The sequence below is a fragment of the Monodelphis domestica genome, chromosome 5 (genome assembly GCF_027887165.1).
Source record: "Monodelphis domestica isolate mMonDom1 chromosome 5, mMonDom1.pri, whole genome shotgun sequence".
NCBI classification, from domain to species: domain Eukaryota; kingdom Metazoa; phylum Chordata; class Mammalia; order Didelphimorphia; family Didelphidae; genus Monodelphis; species Monodelphis domestica.
The window spans coordinates 105797013-105818189 of NC_077231.1; the positions used below are offsets into that span (position 1 = coordinate 105797013).

At 35.0% G+C, this 21177-nt stretch overlaps 1 protein-coding gene across 8 annotated transcripts in view; it reads left to right on the forward strand.

The window, feature by feature from the left end:
• The window catches only part of TMEM117 (transmembrane protein 117), a 192269-nt gene that overhangs the window by 74797 nt on the left and 96295 nt on the right, over positions 1 to 21177 (forward strand). The window contains exons 2-3 of one of the 8 annotated variants that reach the window (XM_007503887.2): positions 14488 to 14594; positions 17205 to 17354. The exons of 6 other annotated variants lie outside the window; for them this stretch is intronic. The gene's annotated coding sequence lies outside the window, so the exon portion shown is untranslated. The remainder of the gene's footprint in view (positions 1 to 14487; positions 14595 to 17204; positions 17355 to 21177) is intronic. One more of the 8 variants, XM_007503888.2, reaches the window with a different exon arrangement.

A 21177-nucleotide genomic window follows, 5' to 3' on the forward strand; every position in this document is an offset into this window, starting at 1 on the left:
AGATTCTGGTTTTTAATTCACTCTGCACTTTATTTCTGTTTTATGGGTGAGTTCATCCCATTCACATCAACATTTATGATTTCTAACTATATGTATTATCCTTCATCCTGTTTTTATATTTATTTTGTTCTTTCTCTTTCCTTTCACTCTGTCCCTCTTTACATGTTTTGCTTCTAACCAGTGCCTCCTTCACTTGGCCTTCCCTTTTCTCACTTGGCCTTCTCCTCCTCTCCACTGTAATAGTTTTTTTGAGCCTCTTTATATGAAATAATTTATCCCATTTTACTTCTCCCTTCCCTTTTCTCTTAGAGCAAGCCTCTTTTTCCCCTCTTGCTTTTTGATATGTCATCAGCCAACTTATTCCTGAAGTTTTTTGTTTATGTATAGTTCTTCTGTCTCTGGATATTAGCTGTTCCTGGGAGTTTTCGTTTTGGAATCTCTTATTGGAGGTGATCAGTGGATTCTTTTAATTTCTATTTTACCTTCTTTTTCAAGAACATCAGGGCACTTTTCCTTGATAGTTTCTTGTATTATGATGTCTAGACTCTTTTTTTTTTTGTTATGACTTTTAGGGAGTGCAACAATTCTTAGTTATCTTTCCTGGATCTATTTTCCAAGTCAGTTATTTTTCCAATGAGAAATTTTACGTTTCCTTCATTTATAGTGCTTGCTTTGTGCCCTATAAACACTGTACTAAGTGCTTTATAAATATTATCTTATATCATCTTCACATTGTTGAGAGGTAGGTGTTCTTATTTCTATTTTACAGTTGAGGAATTGAGGCTTGCCTTGAGGAATTGAGGAATAAATGACTTGCCTTATATAACTAGTGTCTGAGGCTAGATTTGAACTCATGTTTTCTAAACTGCAGGCCAAGAACTCTTTCCACTGGCCTACCTAGCTTCATTTTGAAATCTCAAAATCAACAAGTTTAAAACAGAGCTTATTATTTTTTTCTCCCAAACTCTTTCACCTTCTTGAGTTTTTGGTAACTGTTAAAGGTACTTAGAGGTATCTTCCAAGTCACTTAGGCTGTCATCCTTGACTCCTTCATCTCACTCAACTTTATTCTTGTCCCCCCTTTATGATATCACCTCTCAAGCACAGGCTGTTTTTTTTTTCATTCACATGGTCACCAACCTGATGCAAGCCCTCATTGCTTTTTTTTTCTTTTCTTTTTTAAACCCTTACTTTCTGCCTTAGAATCAATAGCATTGGTTTTTAGGCAGAAGAATGGTAAACATTAGGCAATGGAGATTAAGTGACTTGCCCAGGGTCACAGAGCTAGGAAGTGTCTGAGGCCAGGTTTGAACCTAGGATCTTCCATTTCTAGGCCTGGCTCTCAATCCACTGAGCTACTCAGTTACCCCTATTCCGTTTCCCATTACTTTTTGCCTGATTTATTGCAGTAGCGTTGTGATTGCTCTTTCTGCCTTATTTAATTCCCTATTCCAATCTATTTTTCACTCAATTGCCAAAGGAATTTTCCTAAAGCCCAAGAAACCCTATTCCCATTTCTAGTCAGTGAACTGCAATGGTACCTTATTATGTCCTAGATGTCTTCTCTTTGCATTTAAGACTCTTTATAACAAAGGCTCTTTAGTTTTACTGTCCTTGAGTACTTTATGATCTGGTGATACTGGCCTTCTTGCTTTTTATTACACACAACATTCCATATCTTGATTCTGTCTCTCTTCACTATCCCTCTTACCTGTAAATGTTTCCCCTTCTCCCCACTCCCTTCTTGTTTCTTTGACTTCTTTTAGGACTTAGCTCAAATCCTACCTCCTACAGGAGGCCTTTCCCAATTTTCTGAGCTTCTGGTGTCTTCTCTGAGACAAACATCTTTTTTAAACTCTAGATATATTTTTGTCAATTTAACATTTTTTCAAATAATGAGAATCCTTCCTTTCCTCCCACCTTCCTCTTAGTCTTCCCCAAAACATAAAAAGAGATGAAAGTAAAAACACCATAACAATTATATATAGTCAGACAAAACAAATTCTGGCATTTACCTTTGATAAATTGTCAAAGAATATAAAGATATTTTTTTTTCAGAAAAAGAATTCAGAGCTATTAACCATTACATAAAAATGCTCAAAATAATTTTTGATTAGAGAAATGCAAATTAAAATAACTCCGAGATACCACCTCACACCTATAAGATTGGCTTACATGACACAAAAGGTAAATAACAAATTTTGGAGGGAATGTGGAAAATTGGGATATTAATTCACTGCTGGTAGAGTTGTGAGGTAGTTCAGCCATTCTGGATAACAATTTGAAATTATGCTCAAAGAGCTATAAAATTGCATACCTTTTGACCCAGAAGTACCACTACTAGATATTTCCAAAGAAATCAAAGAAAAGGGAAAATTATATATATATGTACAAAATATTTATAGTGGCTCTTTTTGTGATGGCAAAGAATTGCAATTGAAGAGATGCTCATCAATTGGAGAATGATTGAACAAGCTATTTTATATGATTGTGATGGAGTACTAATGTGACATAAGAAATGAAAGCAGAATGGTTTTGGAAAAACCTTGAAAGACTTAGATGAACTTATGAAGAGTGAAGTGAGCAGAACCAGAAGACTGTACACAGAAGCAGCACTATTGTAAGAATGATCAACTATGAAAGAATTAGGTACTATGATCAAAACAGTTCCAAAGGTCTGACTCTAGAGAGAAAACTGATGTATTTTGAATGCAGAGTGGTTCTTTCCATTTCATTCTACACCATTTAATATAGAAGTATTTCCTTGTTTCTCAGAAGCCATGCCTCTCATCCTTTCTTATAAAACAATATAATATTTTGTCACATCTATTTACCATAATTTGTTCAGTCATCACTTAATTGATCATTACTTTCCCAGTTCTACAATTTGCCATCGCAAAAAGAGCTACAAATATTTATCTTTAGTTAATTTGTTTTGCTAAGAATTAAATCTTTTCTTTAATCTACTCTCCCTCTAATTCCCCTTTCTTCCTTCTCTTGTTTCCCTCCTTTTCCACTATTGAATGAAATGTATTTCTATACTCAGCTGGGTACATGTATGTATTCTTTCCTTCTTTGACCAGTTGAGTCCGAGAGTCAACTATTTCCTCCTTTTCCTCCTTGCCTCTCATACTTCTAGTCTACTTCTTGACTTTAGATTTAATGCTATGGCCATACTCTGGGCTTTTCTGGAGGGAAGATCTAGGCTAGTCCTGTTACTGCTTTCTGGAGTGTTGAGTATGATATCATTCTGAGATTTCAAGTTCAGGCTGGGTACTTTCAAGCTTTCAGTGCTGTCAAAGTCATTTCATCTTGGGCACACTTGATTATTTGTCCTTTGATCTGAGCTCTGCAAGTTTCTGACCTGTGTTTAAATCTGAGCAATTGACTTTTATGCTTGCCTCCTTTGGAATTTTGGAAGATTGCTGCTGGACTCAGCCACTATCAACCCACTGCAAAGTTCTGCTGGTCCAGAGTGACAAAAATTATAGTTTTCCCTCTCACCTGGAATTTTTGCTCTGGTTATTCCCATGAAGCTTCAGACTGGGCTGGAGGTTGGAACCAAGACCCTACTTTTCTCCTGGAGTCCAAGCCTCATAGCTGCTTGCTTGTCACAATTTTTTTTTCATACAAACTTAGCACATATTACCAATGTTGTTCAATCATTCAGTTATGTCTAACTCTTTGTAACCCCTGGTCTATAGTTTGTTTATAGGGTTTTCTTGGCATAGATACTGGAATGGTTTGCTGTTTCCTTCTCCAGTTGATCTTTTTGTTAGGAAATCAGATGTTAAATGGCTTAGCCAGTGTCACACAGCTAGAAAGTATCTGATACTGGATTTGTACTCAGGTCTTCCTGACCCCAGACCCAATGTTCTATCCACTGAGCCATCAGCTGCCTCATATTAACAATCATTAGAAGAACTTAATTCAGTAATTTACTTATCCCTATCACCTTTATTAGGTGTACTTGTAATTATCCTATAATAATTAGGGAAGAATTTGGATAGGCACATATGCATTTTCTGAACATTCTGACTCCCAACTCTGTTTTTGTACAAGTTATCTCCTATCCCTAAAATGTACTTCTTCATCACCTATTAAAATCCCTAGTTGTCTCCATGCCTCTGCTCAGGTCCCACTTTCCATTTAAACTTTTTCCTGATCCCTCTAGTTAATGCTTTCTTTCTCTTCAAATTATCTTGTGTATTCTTATTGGTATATATTATTTTCCTGCTAGAAAGTAAGTTCAGAGTTGTATATCAAGAACAGGATTTTCCCCAAAGTGCTGATATTTAGGGGGAAATACAATTCTTCTCTAGAAGTAATGCTTTCTCTTTGGGAGGGTCACTGTTGCTATAAATATTTCTAGTTACCAATATTGATGTTATCTGGTCAGAATAGCACTCATGTCCTAGGTTCAACCTTTTCCCTAGCACCCACAATAAGATAGTGGTGACATAAGGGCTAGATTTTCTATATCCAATGTTAGAAAAAAATGGAGTTTTGGACATTCTTAGTAAGTTTCTAGAGTCATACTAAGGAAGAAGCAAGGCTGAGGATTCTTCTTCTCATTGTATGATCTTTAAATTATTATCTAATAAATACTTAACTGGTATCTATTGAGTAGGATGATATTTGTATTTCAGTACTTGGAATCTTGCAAGTCTGATGTTGTACTAAATAATGTTGAAGAGAGACATCTACAATATTTCCAGGGTTCTGAGAAAGGGAAACAAAATTCCATTCAACCAACTCATTTTCCCTGTATCATTTTAACAAAAGATTGCTTCCTACCAAGTACTGAATAACTATAGTGTTTCTTTTGTCTCTTACTGGTATTCAGTAAAATTCAGTGCTAGGGATTTTTCTTAGATTGCCTTGTCTCAGTTTGTTCTTTTGCATGTTTATATTTTGCTAGGCATTTAGAATTGAAAATCTGCCATTGTGGTGTGGTGATATAAAAGGAAGAATGGCAAGAAAAAGGAGGAAATAATTTGGAACACTAAAAACACTGTAATTTTAGTAAACTGTTAAGGACAAAATATTTGTCTCTTAAACTTTAAGATCTTAATTTGTAAATAGAATAAACTTGTAATTATGATGATGCATTTGTAGTAGTTCAAATATTGATAATTACTTGAGTAGTAGTTATTTTGTTCTTATCAGACTGATAATGTCTATAATTTTAGAGGAAATGAAGGCTTCTTAGAGAAAAGGAAAGCATAAAAATGCTAATATTTTCAGCCAAGGACTACATTATTATGTTATCTATAATCATTAAAGCTGGCCTCTTAGTAATTCAGAGTCAGATGAGAAATTATTTTAATGTTAACCCACCCTCATCATCTTCATGATCATTTATTTAGTGAGTGTTTGAGTACTTAGTACTTGACAATTTCTTAACATTTTAATAAATGCATTGTGAACTCTTTCCATAGAATTATAGAAGATCAGGAATCAAACTAAAGGGTAGTTTTTGAGGTTAGAGATACCTTCTACCATAAGTTATTTAATCTAATCTAAAGTATAGTCCTTGTGAAATAACTTATAAGAGACAAGGAAAATAGATCAAGAAGATATAATTTATGAACCATTGGGTTATCTGAAAGCCATGAACAACAACAACAAAAGTGTAGACATCATATTTAAAGAAATAATAGATACCCTAGAACTAGAGAGCAGAGTAGAAACTGAAAGATTCGACTCATCATCTCCTAAAAGAGATCCCCAAATGAAAACTCTCAGAAATATAGACAAATTCAGGGCTTCCAGGTTGAGGAGATAATGCTTCAAACAACCAGAAAAGCATGATTTAGTTACTAATGAGCCACAGTCAGTATCACACAAGATTTAGCAGGTACCTTATTGAAGTAGTGGTGGGTTGGAATATGATATTCTAGAAAGTAAAGGAGTGGTGATTACAACCAAGAATAATCTACTCATATTGTGAGAATATGGTAGAGGAGGGCATGAAATTTCTTTGGTCTCCTAATATCTCCCACAAACAACTAAAAATAACTCCCTAGAATCAATGAAAAAGTGGCAAAAACATACAAAAGAGAGTAATGAAACTGAACAGCCAGGGACAACTAGGGAGGAAGGATTCTGGCTTGCCTGGCTTCAGTCTCACCACCACAGGTCCTAAGGTCAGAAATAGAGCAAAAAGAGTGGAATTAACAAGGCAGCTCCTTGGGGCATGATTGATAACCTCGCCTTGTTTGCTTACCCCAGAGCCTGTGCCCATAAGAATACCACTAGAAATCTGCAGGTGGTGGGCCCTGGGAGCAGTTGTGTCAATAAAGGAGAAAGAATCCAACTACTGATAACTATTATGGAACAGAGAAGACCTTGCCTCAAATTAAGAGAACAATGAAGTAAAAACTCCTACTTCAAAAATATCAAAGAAATACAATAAATGGTCACAAGCTCAAAAAAGAGCTTTTGGAAGAGCTTTAAAAAGACCTCAAAAATGAAATGAAAGAAGTAGAGGAAAAATTAGAAAAAAATAAGAACAATGCAGGAAATCAAGAATAATGTAAGAAAGATCACCCAAATGGAAAAAGAGATCCAGAAACTTGCTGAAGAAAATTATTTATTAAGAACTAGAATTAGACAAGAGGAAGCTAATGCTTTTTTAAAATAACAAGAGATAATAAAATAAAATCAAAAGAATGAAATAATAGAGGAGAATATGGAATATCTTATCACAAAAACAACTGACTTGGAAAATAGAACAAGGTGAGGTAATATAAGGATAGTTGGACTCCTGGACTCATTCCAAAGGCAACTCAAAACCAGAGCATGTTTCTATTAGCACACATATATAATTTACATATTTTTAAACAATTGTAAACAATGTGGAATTTTTTGCATTTGTTTATTTAAATGTTTTTTGGGGGGGTTGGTGGTTACTAACTATATTTTTTAATTTAAAAATCTACCCAGCAATATGAGAATAATCCAAAAAGAGAAAAAATCATATTTAATAAAAGAGAGAACTTTCAAGAATTCCCAATGCAAAGACCAGAGGTGAATAGAAAAATTTGACATTCAAACACAAGACTCAAGATAAACATAAAAATGTAAATATTAGTGAGAAATCATAAAGGATTTAACAAGGTTACATTGTTTTTGTTCTGATTTGGGAAGATGGTACATGTAATCCTTTAGAATTTTATTTCATTATGGTTGTTAGAGGGAATCTACTTAGATATAGGGCATGAGTGTGAGTCTGGTATATTGGGATGATCTCAAGCAAAGAACTGAAGGATGATAAAGAGGGATGTACTGGGAGAAGGGTTTAAGGCAGAGGATGAATGGGGAAAATTATCTCACATAGAAGAGGCAAGCAAGGAAGAGTTTATACAATGGAAGGGAGAAAGAAGGTGGTGAGGAATACTTGAACCTCAATCTCATCTGAACTTGTTCAAGGAAGGAAAAATTAAAAATACAAACAGATGGATATAGAAATTTATTTTTACCCCAATAGGGAAGTAGGAAGGAAAGGGGCTAAGAGAAAGGGTGAGAGATAAGCAGGGGTGTAGAATGAGGGAGATAGCATTTAGAAGCAAAACAGATTCTTGAGGAGGGCATAAAGTAAAAAAGAAGGATAAATGTAAAAGAATAGGATGGAAGGAAATATGCATTAATAATCATAACTGTGAATGTGAAAGGGATGAACTCACTGATAAAATAGAAGATAAAATGGATTTGAATCCAGAATCCAACAAGATTATAAGAAATATATTTAAAGGAGAATGATATACATAGTTAAAACAGAGGGCTGGAATAGAATATGCCAAGAACTGTGCTATGTGTTGGGGATAAAAAAAAAAGACAAGAAATAGTCATTGTCCTCAAGGAACTTGCAGTCAAACTAGGGAGGCAATGCACAAATATATACAAAGCAAGCTATATATGTGATAAATGGGACATAATTAATAGAGAGAAGATATTAGAATTTAGAAGGTTTGGAGAAGGCTTCTGGAAAAAGGTGAATTTTAGTGAGGACTGAAGGTTGTTGAGTGGGGTGGGGTGATATGATTAGAACTGAGTTTTTTAATAATCATTTTAGTGACTGAATGGAAAATGGTTTGGAGTGAACAGAGATCTGAGTCAGTCAGACTCACTAGCATGCTATTGCAATAGTCCAGGCATGAGATGATGAGGATTGGAGTGATGGTAGTGTCAGAGAAGAAAAGGGTGCATATTTGAGAGATGTGGCAAGGGTGAAATCAACATCAAATTGGATGTGAGGAGTAATAGTGTGAAGTCAAGAATGCCTCATAAGTCATGAGCCTGAGGACTTAGAAGAATGGTATTATTCTCTACAGTGATAAAGAAGGGAGGAGATGAGGAGGTTTAAGGTAAAAGATAACTAATTCTGTTTTAGACATATTTATTGAAAATGTTTACTGGACATCCAGTTTGAGGTGTCTGAGAGGTGGAGATATGAAATTGGAGATTTATAGAAGTTGGAAAATTATTTGTTTGCATTTATAGACAACAAAGAAAACATCCCTCATATATAGGTAGAATTAGTGCATAAACTTTCCTTTATGAATAAAAACCTTATTGGTGTATAATTTCTTCATTATTTCTGTAGAAATTAAATAAAATGAAAAGTGAAAATTCTGACTACCCCTTCTCAGCAAATGCCTTACATAGTATTGATTCTAAGATGGAAGTTAAGGGTTTTTGTTTTTTTTTTTAAAGATCATCTACCACCTGTATTTCCCATAGGATAGAAGCTCCAAATCCTTAAAAGAATGCTTCAAGTATTTAATCAAGCCAAGTAATATAAAGGTGTTATAATTAAGCAGTTAGTTGACTTTTATTTTTTTTTGAAAATTTTATTTAATTAATCAATTTAGAACATTTTCCCTTGGTTACAAGAATTATATTCTTTCCCTCCCATCTCCCCGCCCCATCCTGTAGCTGATGCACAATTCCACTGGGTTTTACATGTGTCCTTGATCAAAAGCTATTTCTATGTTGTTGATGTTTGCACTAGAATGATCATTTAGAGTCTACATCCCCAATCATATCTCCATCAAACCATGTGATCAAGCTGTTGTTTTTCTTCTGTGTTTCTACTCCCACATTTTTTCAACTGTGGAGAGTGTTCTTTTTCATAGATCCCTCCAGGTTGTTCAGAATCACTGCATTCCCACTAATGGAGAAGTCCATACATAATGTTCTGGTTCTGCTCCTCTCACTCTGCATCAATTCTTGGAGGTCATTCTAGTTCACATGGAATTCCTTCAATTTATTATTCCTTTGAGCACAATAATATTCCATCACCAACATATACCACAATTTGTTCAGCATTCCCCAATTGGAGGGCATCCCCTCATTTTCCAATTTTTTGCCACCACAAAGAACGCAACTATGAATATTCTTGTACAAGTCTTTTTTCCTTATTATCTCGTTGAGGTACAAACCCAGCAGTGCAATGGCTGGATCAAAGGGCAGGCAGTCTTTTATTGCCCTTTGGGCATAGTTCCAAATTGCCTTCTAGAATGTTTTGATCAATTCACAACTCCACCAGCAATGCATTAATATTCCAACTTTGCCACATCCCCTCCAGCATTCATTACTTTCCATAGCTGTCCTGTTAGCCAGTCTGCTACGTGTGAGGTGATACCTCAGAGTTGTTTTGATTTGCATCTCTCTGATTATCAGAGACTTAGAACACTTTTTCATGTGCTTACTAGTAGTTTTGATTTCTTTTAATGAAAATTGCCTATTCATGTCCCTAGCCCATTTATGAAGTGGAGAATGGCTTGATTTTTGTACAATTGATTTAGCTCTTTATAAAATTGAGTAATTAGATCTTTGTCAGAGTTTTTTGTTATGAAGATTTTTTCACCAGTTTGTTGCTTCCCTTCTGATTTCGGTTGCATTGATTTTGTTTGTACAAAACCTTTTTAATTTAATGTAATCAAAATTATTTTATTTTACATTTTACAATTTTTTTCTTACTCTTGCTTGGTCTTAAAATCTTTCCTTTCCCAAATATCTGACATGTATACTATTCTGTGTTCACTCAATTTACTTATAGTTTCCTTCTTTATATACAAGTCATTCACCCATTGTGAGTTTATCTTGGTGTAGGATCTGAGATGTTGATCCAAACCCAATCTCTCCCATACTGTCTTCCAATTTTCCCAGTAGTTTTTATCAAATAGTGGATTTTGGTCCCAAAAGCTGGGATCTTTGGGCTTATCATAGACTGTCTTGCTGAGATCACTTACCCCAAGTCTATTCCACTGATCCTACTTTCTTTCTGTTAGCCAGTACTATATTGTTTTGATGCCCATTGCTTAATAGTATATTTTGAGATCTAGTACTGCAAGGCCGCCTTCCTTCACTTTTTTTTCATTATTACCCTGGATATCCTTGATCTTTTGTTCTTCCAAATGAACTTTGTTATAGTTTTTTCTAATTCTTATAATGATTTAGATCTAATGATCTAATGATAAAAATTTTCTAATTTTTCTAATTCAGTAAATTCTGAAAAAAATTCAGTAAAAAAAGTTTTTTGTAAGTTTGATGAGTACGTCACTAAATAAGTAAATTAGTTTGTGTAGGATTGTAATTTTTATTATGTTAGCTCATCCTACAGATGAGCAATTAATGTTTTTCCAATTATTTAGATCTAGTTTTAATTGTGTGGAGAGTGTTTTGTAGTTGTGTTCATATAGTTCCTGTGTTTATCTTGGCAGATAGATATCCTAAGTATTTTATATTGTCTAGGATAATTTTAAATGGAATTTCTCTTTCTAATTCTTGCTGCTCAGTTGTGTTGGAAATATATAGAAATGCTGATGACTTATATGGATTTATTTTGTATCCTGCATCTTTGCTAAAGTTGTTGATTATTTCTACTAGCTTTTTAGTTGATTCTCTAGGATTCTTTAAGTAGACCATTATATCATCCACAGAGTGTCTATTTTAATACCTTCAATTTCTTTTTCTTCTCTAATTGCTACAGCTAATGTTTCTAGTACAATGTTAAATAATAGAGGTGATAATGGCCATCCTTGTTTCACTCCTGATCTTATTGGGAAACCTTCTAGTTTATCCCCATTGCAGATGATGTTTGCTGATGGTTTTAGATAGATACTGTTTATTATCTTAGGAAAGGCCCATCTATTCCTGTACTTTCTAATGTTTTCAATAGGAATGAGTGTTGTATTTTGTCAAAGGTTTTTTCTGCATTTATTGAGATAATCATGTGATTTTTGTTGGTTTGCTTGTTGATGTGGTCAATTATGTGAATGATTTTCCTAATATTGAACCATCTTTGGATTCCTGGTATAAATCCCAACTGATCATAATGAATAACCCTCGTGATCATTTGTTGGAGCCTTTTTGAAAGTATTCTATTTAAGATATTTGTGTCTATATTCATTAAGGAGACTGGACTAAAGTTTTCTTTCTCTGTTTTTGACCTGCCTGGCTTTGGAATCAGTACCATATTTGTGTCATAAAAGGAATTTGGTAGAACTCCTTCTTTGCTTATTTTGTCAAATACTTTGTATAATATTGGGATTAGTTGTTCTTTTAATGTTTGATAGAGTTCATTTGTGAATCCATCTGGTCCTGGGGATTTTTTCTTAAGGAGTTCTTTGATAGCTTGTTCAATTTCTTTTTCTGATATGGGGTTATTTAGGTATTCTATTTCTTCTTCTGTTAATCTAGGCAATTTATATTTTTGTAGTTATTCATCCCTCTCACCTAGATTGCCATATTTATTGCCATACAATTGGGCATAACACATTTTAATGATAGCCTTAATTTCCTCTTCATTAGAGGTGGTCTCCCTTTTCATCTTTGATACTGCTAACTTAGTTTTCTTCTTTCCTTTTTAAAATTAGATTGACCAGTACTTTATCTATTTTATTTGTTTTTTCACAGTACCAGCTTCTTGTCTTATTTATTAAATTAATAGTTTTTTATTTCAATTTTATTAATTTCTCCTCTAATTTTAGGATCTCTAATTTAGTCTTCATCTGATGATTTTTAATTTGTTCACTTTCTAGTTTTTTTAAATTTGTATGCCCAATTCATTGACCCCTGCCCTCCCTAATTTGTTAATATATGATCTCAAGGATATAAATTTCCCCCCAAGTACTGCTTTGGCTGTATCCCATAGATTTTGAATGGATGTCTCATCATTGTTATTTTCTTCAGTGAAGTAATTGTTTCTATGAATTGTTCTCTAACTAACTGATTTTGGAGAATCATGTTATTCAATTTCCAATTAATTTTTGATTTTCTTCTCTATGTACCTTTACTAATTATTATTTTTATTGCATTGTGATCTGAAAAGGTTGCATTTATTATTTCTGCTTTTTTGAACTTGTTTGCAATGTTTTTATGCCTTAGTTCATGGTCAATCTTTGTGTATGTACCATGTGCTACTGAAAAGAAGATATATTCCGTTTTGTTGCTATTAATTTTTTCTCCACATATCTACTAACTCTAATTTTTCCAAGATTTTATTCAGTACTCTTACCTCTTTCTTATTCATTTTTTGGTTTGATTTAGCTAGTTCGGATAGAAGAAGGTTCAGGTCTCCCACTAGTATGGTTTCTCTACCTATTTCATCCTTGATCTCTAATGGTTTCTCCTTTAGAAATCTGGATGCTATGCCATTTGATGCATACATGTTGAGTACTGATATTTCTTCATTGTCTATACTGCCTTTTATCAGGATTTAATTACTTTCCCTATCTCTTTTAACTAGATCTATTTTTACTTTGGCTTTGTCAGCTATCATGATTGTGACTCCTGCCTTCTTTTTCTCAGTTGATGCCCAATAGATTTTGCTCTGTCTACTTACCTTTATTCCATGTGTGTCTACCTCCCTCATGTATGTTTCTTGTAGACAACATATGGTAGGGTTTTGGTTTCTAATCCTCTCTGCTATTTGCTTGCATTTTTTGGGTGAGTTCATTCCATTCACATTCAGAGTTATGATTACCAGCTGTGTATTTCCCAACATTATGATTTCTACTCCTAGTCCTGCCCTTTCTTCTTTCACTATTTCCTTCTACACCAGTAGAAGGAAATTTTTGTTTTTAATTAGTCCCTCTAATTTTCACCCTTATTTTACTTCCCTTTCTCCCCCTTCTTATTCCTCTCTTGTTTCTTTACAATCTTTTTAAACTACCCTCTCACCCTCTTCCTCCCTTGTATTGCTTTCCTCCCCACCAGTTCATTTGTTTCCTTTCTAATTCTCTATAGGTCATGAATCAATTCTCAGCCTCAATGGATTTGATTGTTCTTCCCTCTTTGAGTCAATTTCAATGCACAAAAGAATTAAGTATTTCCTGTCTCTAACTTCTTACCTTTCCAGTGTACTGGTGTTCTCCCCCACTCCCGCCATGCGCTTCTTTATGACATATAAAGTTACCCTTTTTGTTTCTTTTCCCATTTCTCTTAGTATTAACCTCTTTTCTTTTTTACCTCTAATTTTATATATATATATACACATATTTATGTCTTGGCATTTTATCCTATATACTTTATCACTTCCCTCTAAGTATAATACTTCTAGCTACCCAGGTTATAATAATAATTTTAAGAGTTACTAATATCCTATTTTCTTGTAGAGATACATATCATTTTAACTCATTGGGTCTCTTTAAAAAAAGGTGTTTTTGCTTTTTGTTTTTTCCCCTTTCTTAATTACCTTTTGGTTATTCTCTTGAGTTCTGTGTTTGGGCATTAAATTTTCTATTCGTGTCTGGTCTTTTCTTCATGAATGCTGGGAAGTTTTCTATTTTATTAAATGACCATACTTTCCCCTATAAGAATAGTTTTGCTGGGTAGTTGATTCTTGGTTGTAAGCATACTTCCCTTGCTTTCTGGAATATCATATTCCATGCCTTTTGGTCCTTCAGTTTATATGTAGCCAGATCCTGTGTCATCCTAACTATAGTTCCATGGTATCTGAATGACTTCTTTTTAGCAGCGTCTAATATTTTTTCATTGGTCTGGTAGTTTTCTCCAACCTTCCACTTTGAATGCTCCTTAAACAACCATGTGAGTAAAGCTAGCATGCTAAAAATAGTTACAGTGTCTCAACAAGCATGAATTAGAATAGAAAGTATGGAAGAATGAACAAAATAGTCAGTGAAAGTACAATAGGGACTTTCTGACTCTAGGGAGCAGGAAAAGCTTCCCAGTTTAGATACTAGAAAGGACAATTCATTGGTACACTCCCCTCCAAGTGGCAACAGGTGTGCATATTTGTGTTGTTAGTGATAAGTTGACCCACCCATGTGCATATAAACCATGATTCCATGGTAGTGTCTTTTTAAGCCATTGGTTTTCACAACCTTTAGAGGCACTTCAGATGAAAGTACTGTGGAAGAAAAAAATCTTCTCTCCCAAATTTCTCTCACTCAGGAAGGAAAACATGCTAGTTCCTCTCAAACTCCATGCCTTTCTCTTCCTTTGTCTTCTTCCCAGAATTTTCTGCACACCATTCCCAACCAATCATCTCCTGCACGCACAGCCTCTGGAGTTTTTCCTGAACATCCATTGCTGTGCATACTGGGATTTCTATGCTTCAAAAGGTGGGTCACATATATTGTGTAACACAAATTTCTAGAGGACCCAATCAAGCATGATTTTTTTCTCCATCTCTGTTAAGTAGTACATGTTTAGAAGTAAATAAGGTAGATAATAGGAGTAATCCAAGGCTGGGGTTGTGCAATAATGTCAAGGGGAGAAGGTATTTGAATGTAGACTTGAACTCACTCACTCAGTAAAGGAGTAATGATCTTGGAATGAAAGAGGGATGAAAGGAAAGTTTGGATGTAAGGATGAGGAATAGTGTTAGGGACAAAAAGGAATAATGAAAGATGAAAAGATTATGATCATATAAGGTAACTACAGAGTATTTAAATAGAGAAGTATGATATTTGTGAGCATTGGCAATATAAAGAGTATAGCCATTTCTGTGTGTAACTAGGAAAAGTAAACGAAATCATTGAAAATGCATAGATTGAGGAACTGAGAAGTTAGGGTATTAGAGGAAGTATCAATATATATATATTGAGGTCTCTAACTATATACCAATATAAAGTATGAAGTGAAAGACTGTGAACCAGGTACTGAATTTATTGAGGAATGAAGTTTACTTAGGGTTGAAAATGTCCACCAGGATTGGATTGGGTGACACATATGGACAGTGTGAACATCAAAGGAACAGAAGTTGTTGAGATTAAGGTAGAGACTGAAAGTAGCAGTTGGGAGCAAGAAGTATTCCAACTCTCCCACCATAACCAGGGAGTCTGAGCAGTTAGAGTGTGGGGAAGTAGAGAAGAAAGAAATAAAGATTTATAAAGTACTTACCATATGAATTCCATGGGAGTCACCCAGATTTGGATAGGACTAAACAATAACATGTGCCAAGCCCTGGGGATACAAACATAAGCAAAAATTATGGTCCAAGCCCCTCAAGGAACTTACATACTAAAAGTGAAAGACAATACACAAAAGGGAGCTGAAAATCATTGGGGTTTGTGTGGGAGGGGAGGGTACTCTGAGTCCAGATCCTAGAAACTGGGCCAGGAGGGGAATAAAGACTGGCTTGGGCCTCTTCACAAAATGGAGGCTCCATGAGGGAACTCACCAATTATAGAAAGGGTAGACCTTACCAAGGGATATTCCAGGATGAGGAAGAAGACACAGGGGTTGTTGGATGTTCCAGGGTAAGGAGTCCTTAAGCATTGGCAGAAGTTTCATGATGAGCCAGGTTTGGAAATCCAAGATTCAGGAACAGAGCCAGGAATGGGAGTGAAAGTCCAATATTACTGCATATAATCAGATTTCATTGTGTACCAGAAGATGGAAGGAGTGAGAAAGGGAAAGATTTAAGATTAAGAAGATTAAGATGAAGATTAATATTGAGAAAATGCATTTCGTAGGACAAGACATTCCAGGGTTTATAGTGGAAGGGGGGGGCAGTATTACATTATAGAAAAAAGTAGGATTGAAGAGGTAGAATTGAGGAAATGATCAGTTGGAAACGAGAAATAGATTTTATACATTGGCAGCCAGGAGTTCAGAATCAGTGGAATGAAGAAAATATAAAGGGAGTTTAAAAAGAAAGAAGAGAGTATAGAATATAAGTATAAAGAATGTTAACTATTGAAGAATAAGTCTAGGTAGATTATCAGTGATTGAATAGAGTCATAGAAGGTAAGCTGGTGATTAAGTTGTTCAATGTCTTCCATTGAGGTCCAACGTTGTGGTGATGTGTTCTGTGAGGCTGAGAAGCTCCTGGTCTCTTCTCTCATAGTAGACAGGAGCAAATGTAGGTATGGTGAGGGATAGTCTTGTTAAGAGATGGCAATGTAATGCCAAAGAAGTGTAATTGAGGATGTTGTGATCAAGGGAAGACCTCTGGAATTCACTTGAAAAGGCTTTAGGATAACGACACAAGGAGCAGGTAGGTAGGATCTGGAATTGGTGCTGGGTGCTAGAGTAGGGTAAAAGGAAGACCTGGGACTAAGATGGTAGTCAGAAGGAGAGCAAATCCACACAAGGTGTTGGCAAGGCACTATGATGAAGACAGTGGCTATGGTAAATGGGCTGCCTAGATCCAGTGCTGGTACAAGGTTCTGGGGAAGGTCTTGGAGTAAAGATTGAAGTCTGACTGACACAAGGCATTGGGAAGGATTTGACAGTCAATAAATATGTGAGAGGGTTCAAACTAAGGTCACCTATTGTCATCAGAAGAAAAGTATTTCAGTATAGTAAAAAGAATCAAGAAACCTCAGTTTAGTTCCTTGCTCCCATTAAAGTGTGTTCTTGGATAAGTATATCTGTGTACTACCTACCTAATTTAAATACAATGTTGTGCAAATAACAAAGTACTATAGAAATGTGAGTAGCAGCTTCACTATAGGACACAGGATCAGTAAAACTGATGGTAGGGAGGAAGTTGGTTGGGGGATGAGAATAGAGAAAGATCCAGAGGGTAGAATGCTCTTTACTTGTTAGGATACCATAGTGGGGAGTTCTGGTCACCAGGGAAAAGTGGGTGCTTAAAACTCAGAGGCTACAAAGAGAAACTCTAAAAGTAAATTTCAGCGTCTTCAGTTTTATCTGTTAACTCTCAGACTATGTTTTGAAGGTGCATTAAGGTTTGCCTCTTATTTATCTTCCTGACATCTTAGTGACTCTGAAGAATTCATTGATGGGGAAAGAGAAACATAGAGTTGAAATGGCATGTTAGAAGGTTACGCCAGTGGCCAATAGCTGAGTTGTAACAAGGACCAAGTGATCTCTTGATGCTCAGACAAGTACGTTTTCAGACATCTCAGATGGTGAGTTTGCAGCCTATAAGTCTCACTGCCCTGGGAAATGATTGTATGTGTGCGTGTATGCATGTATGTGTGTTTGCACATGCACATGATTGGAGAATAATCTCTTTCATATTTGCTCTGCATTATCCTTTATTTGAGGACCTGTTTGAACTTCCTAAACAGGCCCTTCCTCTAGGGAACATAAAATCAAGTAGGTTTCATTGTTGACTATGAAAGAGGTTCTTGTGTTCCCAGGGAACAAGGCAAGACATTGTCTATAATTGCTGCTGAACCTAGAAAAACTAAGAGTAAAGTATATGGTCCTTCCAGCCATAAAAGATCTATCACTTCTTGCTGTATACACACACATGTATATGCATATGTACACATACCATATATACATGTATATATAATGATATACATATAAATATGTATGTGTACACGTATATTTAAATGTAATATCTTTTTATAATATAGGAATAATATGATGATGCACCAACATTTTCCTAGGGTGCTCAAGACTTGGTATAACTTTTCATGTGTATTTTTGATGATGAATTCTGAGACAGACAAATCAGTTAATAGTTGACAAGCTGGGTTTGATAAACAAAATATGCTGGGAAGATTTGTATGTAGCAGCCTTCTTCAAGATAATTTGTTCCCTGTTAAACTTTTTGTGTTACCACTTGCTTATATGACATCTCTTTTCCTGATTTACCAGTTTTTAGGATATAATGTTATATTTCAACTGTAAAGGGTGTTTTCTACTTAAAGCTGATGAGGTGATCTTTGAGTTGCTTCCAACGCTGTGGATCCAGAATTAGTGTCGTTACAGGAGTTAAGAGGAGGGAGAGATCATTTTTGTTTGGCTTGGTCAGAGAAAGCTTCACATAAGGAGTAGAATTTGAAATGGGTCTTGAAGGATTTTAGTAGCTGGAGACTCCAAGAAGAGTATATAGCAAGCTTTAAATTGTGAAAAGGTAGGGTTATATTCCTAGGCTTAGTGAGTAAATTAGTTTGGACAGACTGGAATATTTGTGTAGGAATGTGTTAGAAAATAAAACTGGGAAGATAGTTTAATAAAAAAATAATAACAATGATAGTAATTGGTAGCATTTACTGAGCTCTTAGATTTACAAAGCACTTTACAAGTATTATTATCTCATTTTATCCTTACTAATAATCCTAGGAAATAAGTACTATCATTACATTCATTTTACATATGAGGAAACTGAGACAGACCAAGGTCAAGTAATTTGTCCAGGGTTACATATTTAGTAAGTATATTAAGCAAGATTTACATTAAGGTCTTCCTGACTCCTGATACAGTATCACACCATGCCAGTGTCACATCTAAGTAGTTTGTATTTTATTCTGTATCCATCTGCCAGTCAAAGGGCATTTACTAACCCCCTGGTGCTGGAATGTACTAAGTAAGTACTAAGTATGTACTAAGTACTAAGAATGAAATAATTACTATTTTCAAGAAGCTTGAATTCTAGTTGGGAGACAAAACAGACATATGTGTGTATGTATGTGTGTGTATACATATAATATTAATAGAATAAATGGAAGTAAATACAAGGTAGTTAAATAGAAGATAGTTAAGGAGGTTTGTGAGGATTAGGAAAGGTTACATATAGAAGGTGTTCCTTGAGCTGTGTCTTGAAGGAAGAAGGATTACCTAGTTTCTGTGAGGCTACTTTTCCCTAGTAATTTCTGTAAAAGAGGGAATTCTTGCCCCAATAGCTGAGATCTGTGGTCTTATCAAATAGTAGTTTACTGTGGTCATTTCTTTCTGTATATTGTATACCTAATCTGTTCCTCTGATTAGCTTCTTTAATGCTTTATCAAGAACCAAATTATTTTTATGATTATAGCTTTGCAATATGACTTGAGATCTGGTACTACTAGGCATCCTTCCTTCCCATTTTTCATAATTTTCCTTTATATTCTTGACCATTTGTTCCTCCAGATTAATTTTATTATTATTTTTTCTAGCTCTGTAAAGTAACTCTTTGGTAGTTTGGTTGGTATGGCACTAAATAAGCAAATTAATTTAGATAGCATTGTTATTTGGCTCATCCTACCAATAAACAATATTTTCTCAGGTATTTAGATCTATATTTATTTGCATGGAGTGTTTTGTAATTGTTTTCATATAGTTTCTGTATATAACTTGGCAGGGAGATTCCTAAGTATTTATTCTTTATGTAATTATTTTAATGGAATTCCTCCCATCTCTCCCTACTGAATATTGTAGATTATATGTGTGTGTATGGATATTTTGTGTGTTTATTTTTTATCTATATTTTATAGATTATATGTGTGTATTTATTTTAGCAGCTTTGCTAAAGTTGTTCATTGTGATGACTAGTTTGTTATTTATGGCTCTCCAGAGTTCTCTGGGTAAACCATCATGTCATCTGCAATGATGATAGTTCTGTTTTCTTATTGCTTATGGGACGTTTGATTGGTATGGCACTGATTAAGTACATAAATTCTATTTTTTTTGCTCTTTTCATTGACATTGTAGTCATTGCTTTCCTGGTTTTGTTCAGAGCGCTGTCAATCAGTTAATGTGAGTCTTTCCATGCTTTACCATACTTGTTGTATTTTATCTATTACTACAATACAGCAATATCTTATTGCATTCATGTACCACAATTTGTTTAGCCTATATCCTACTGATGGGCATCTACTTTGTTTCTAGTTCTTTGGTATCATATAAAAGATATTTTGGTTTTTCTTTTTAACATTTATCTTTTGGAGATATATGATGAATGATGGCAACTTATGAATTGATCCTCTGTCCCACTCATCATGGCAGCTGATCCAAACTTCATTTCTCCCCAAGCCTTCCAAGCCACTACCTCTCCCACCTCATACACTATAAATATTGAGGCCATCTTTGAAGACTTTCTTCTTATTCCCTTTTCATCTCACATCTTTCTGATATCATCTCCCACTATTTCTCCTTCACTTCAGTCTCTGTTGAAGGCCCTTTTTCTTGCCAACTCTAATACAAGTACTCTTTTTTCCACCTTCAGCAGATTGTCCCTATTGTCATACTCACATTTACCCAAATCTTCAATCTATCCTTATCTAAGGATGTGTCTCCTCTAACTCCTATATATCTCTCATCCTCAAAAAAAAATCCTCCTTCATGCTATCATTTCAATAGCTTATTATCCTACATCTCTCATTCTGTTCTTTGCTATAGACATTGAAAAAGTGGGTCCTACCCTGTTCCTCCACTTTATCTGTTCTCTTACTCTTTTCCAAATCCACTTCAATCTGGTTTCCAGGTTCATCCATTCAACTGAACCTGCTTTCTTCAAAATTATTTTCTAAATTGTAAAGTCTAATGAACTTGTCTCAATAGTGACCTTTCTTTATCCCCTGCAGCATTTTATATTGTTAATCACCCTTTACTGAATAATCTTTTCTTTCTGAATTTCTGTTAACAGAGTCAGTCAACAAACATTAAGGCCTGTGTGCCAGGTACTGTGGTAAGTTCTGAGAATACAACTAACTGTAAATCAAGAGTCCTTGCTCTTGAGGAGCTTACTTCTAACAAGGAGCCTAAAAAAGATTGTATTGGGAGAAGAAGGTACTTGGTAGGGGAGCATAATGTAGAAATCTAATTAGCCTGGTGAGAAATGAAGAGGTGGATGTTCTAAATGCCCTCCTTTAATGGAAGTATTAGAAAGCTATCTACTCAGAGGGATGGACTAATGGGCCAGAAGGTACTTCACAGATGTGAACACCAATATTCAAATAAACCTTCCAGGATAAAGAAGCATGGGGCATAATGGAGAGGCCTGGAGGGCAGCTGGTTTTA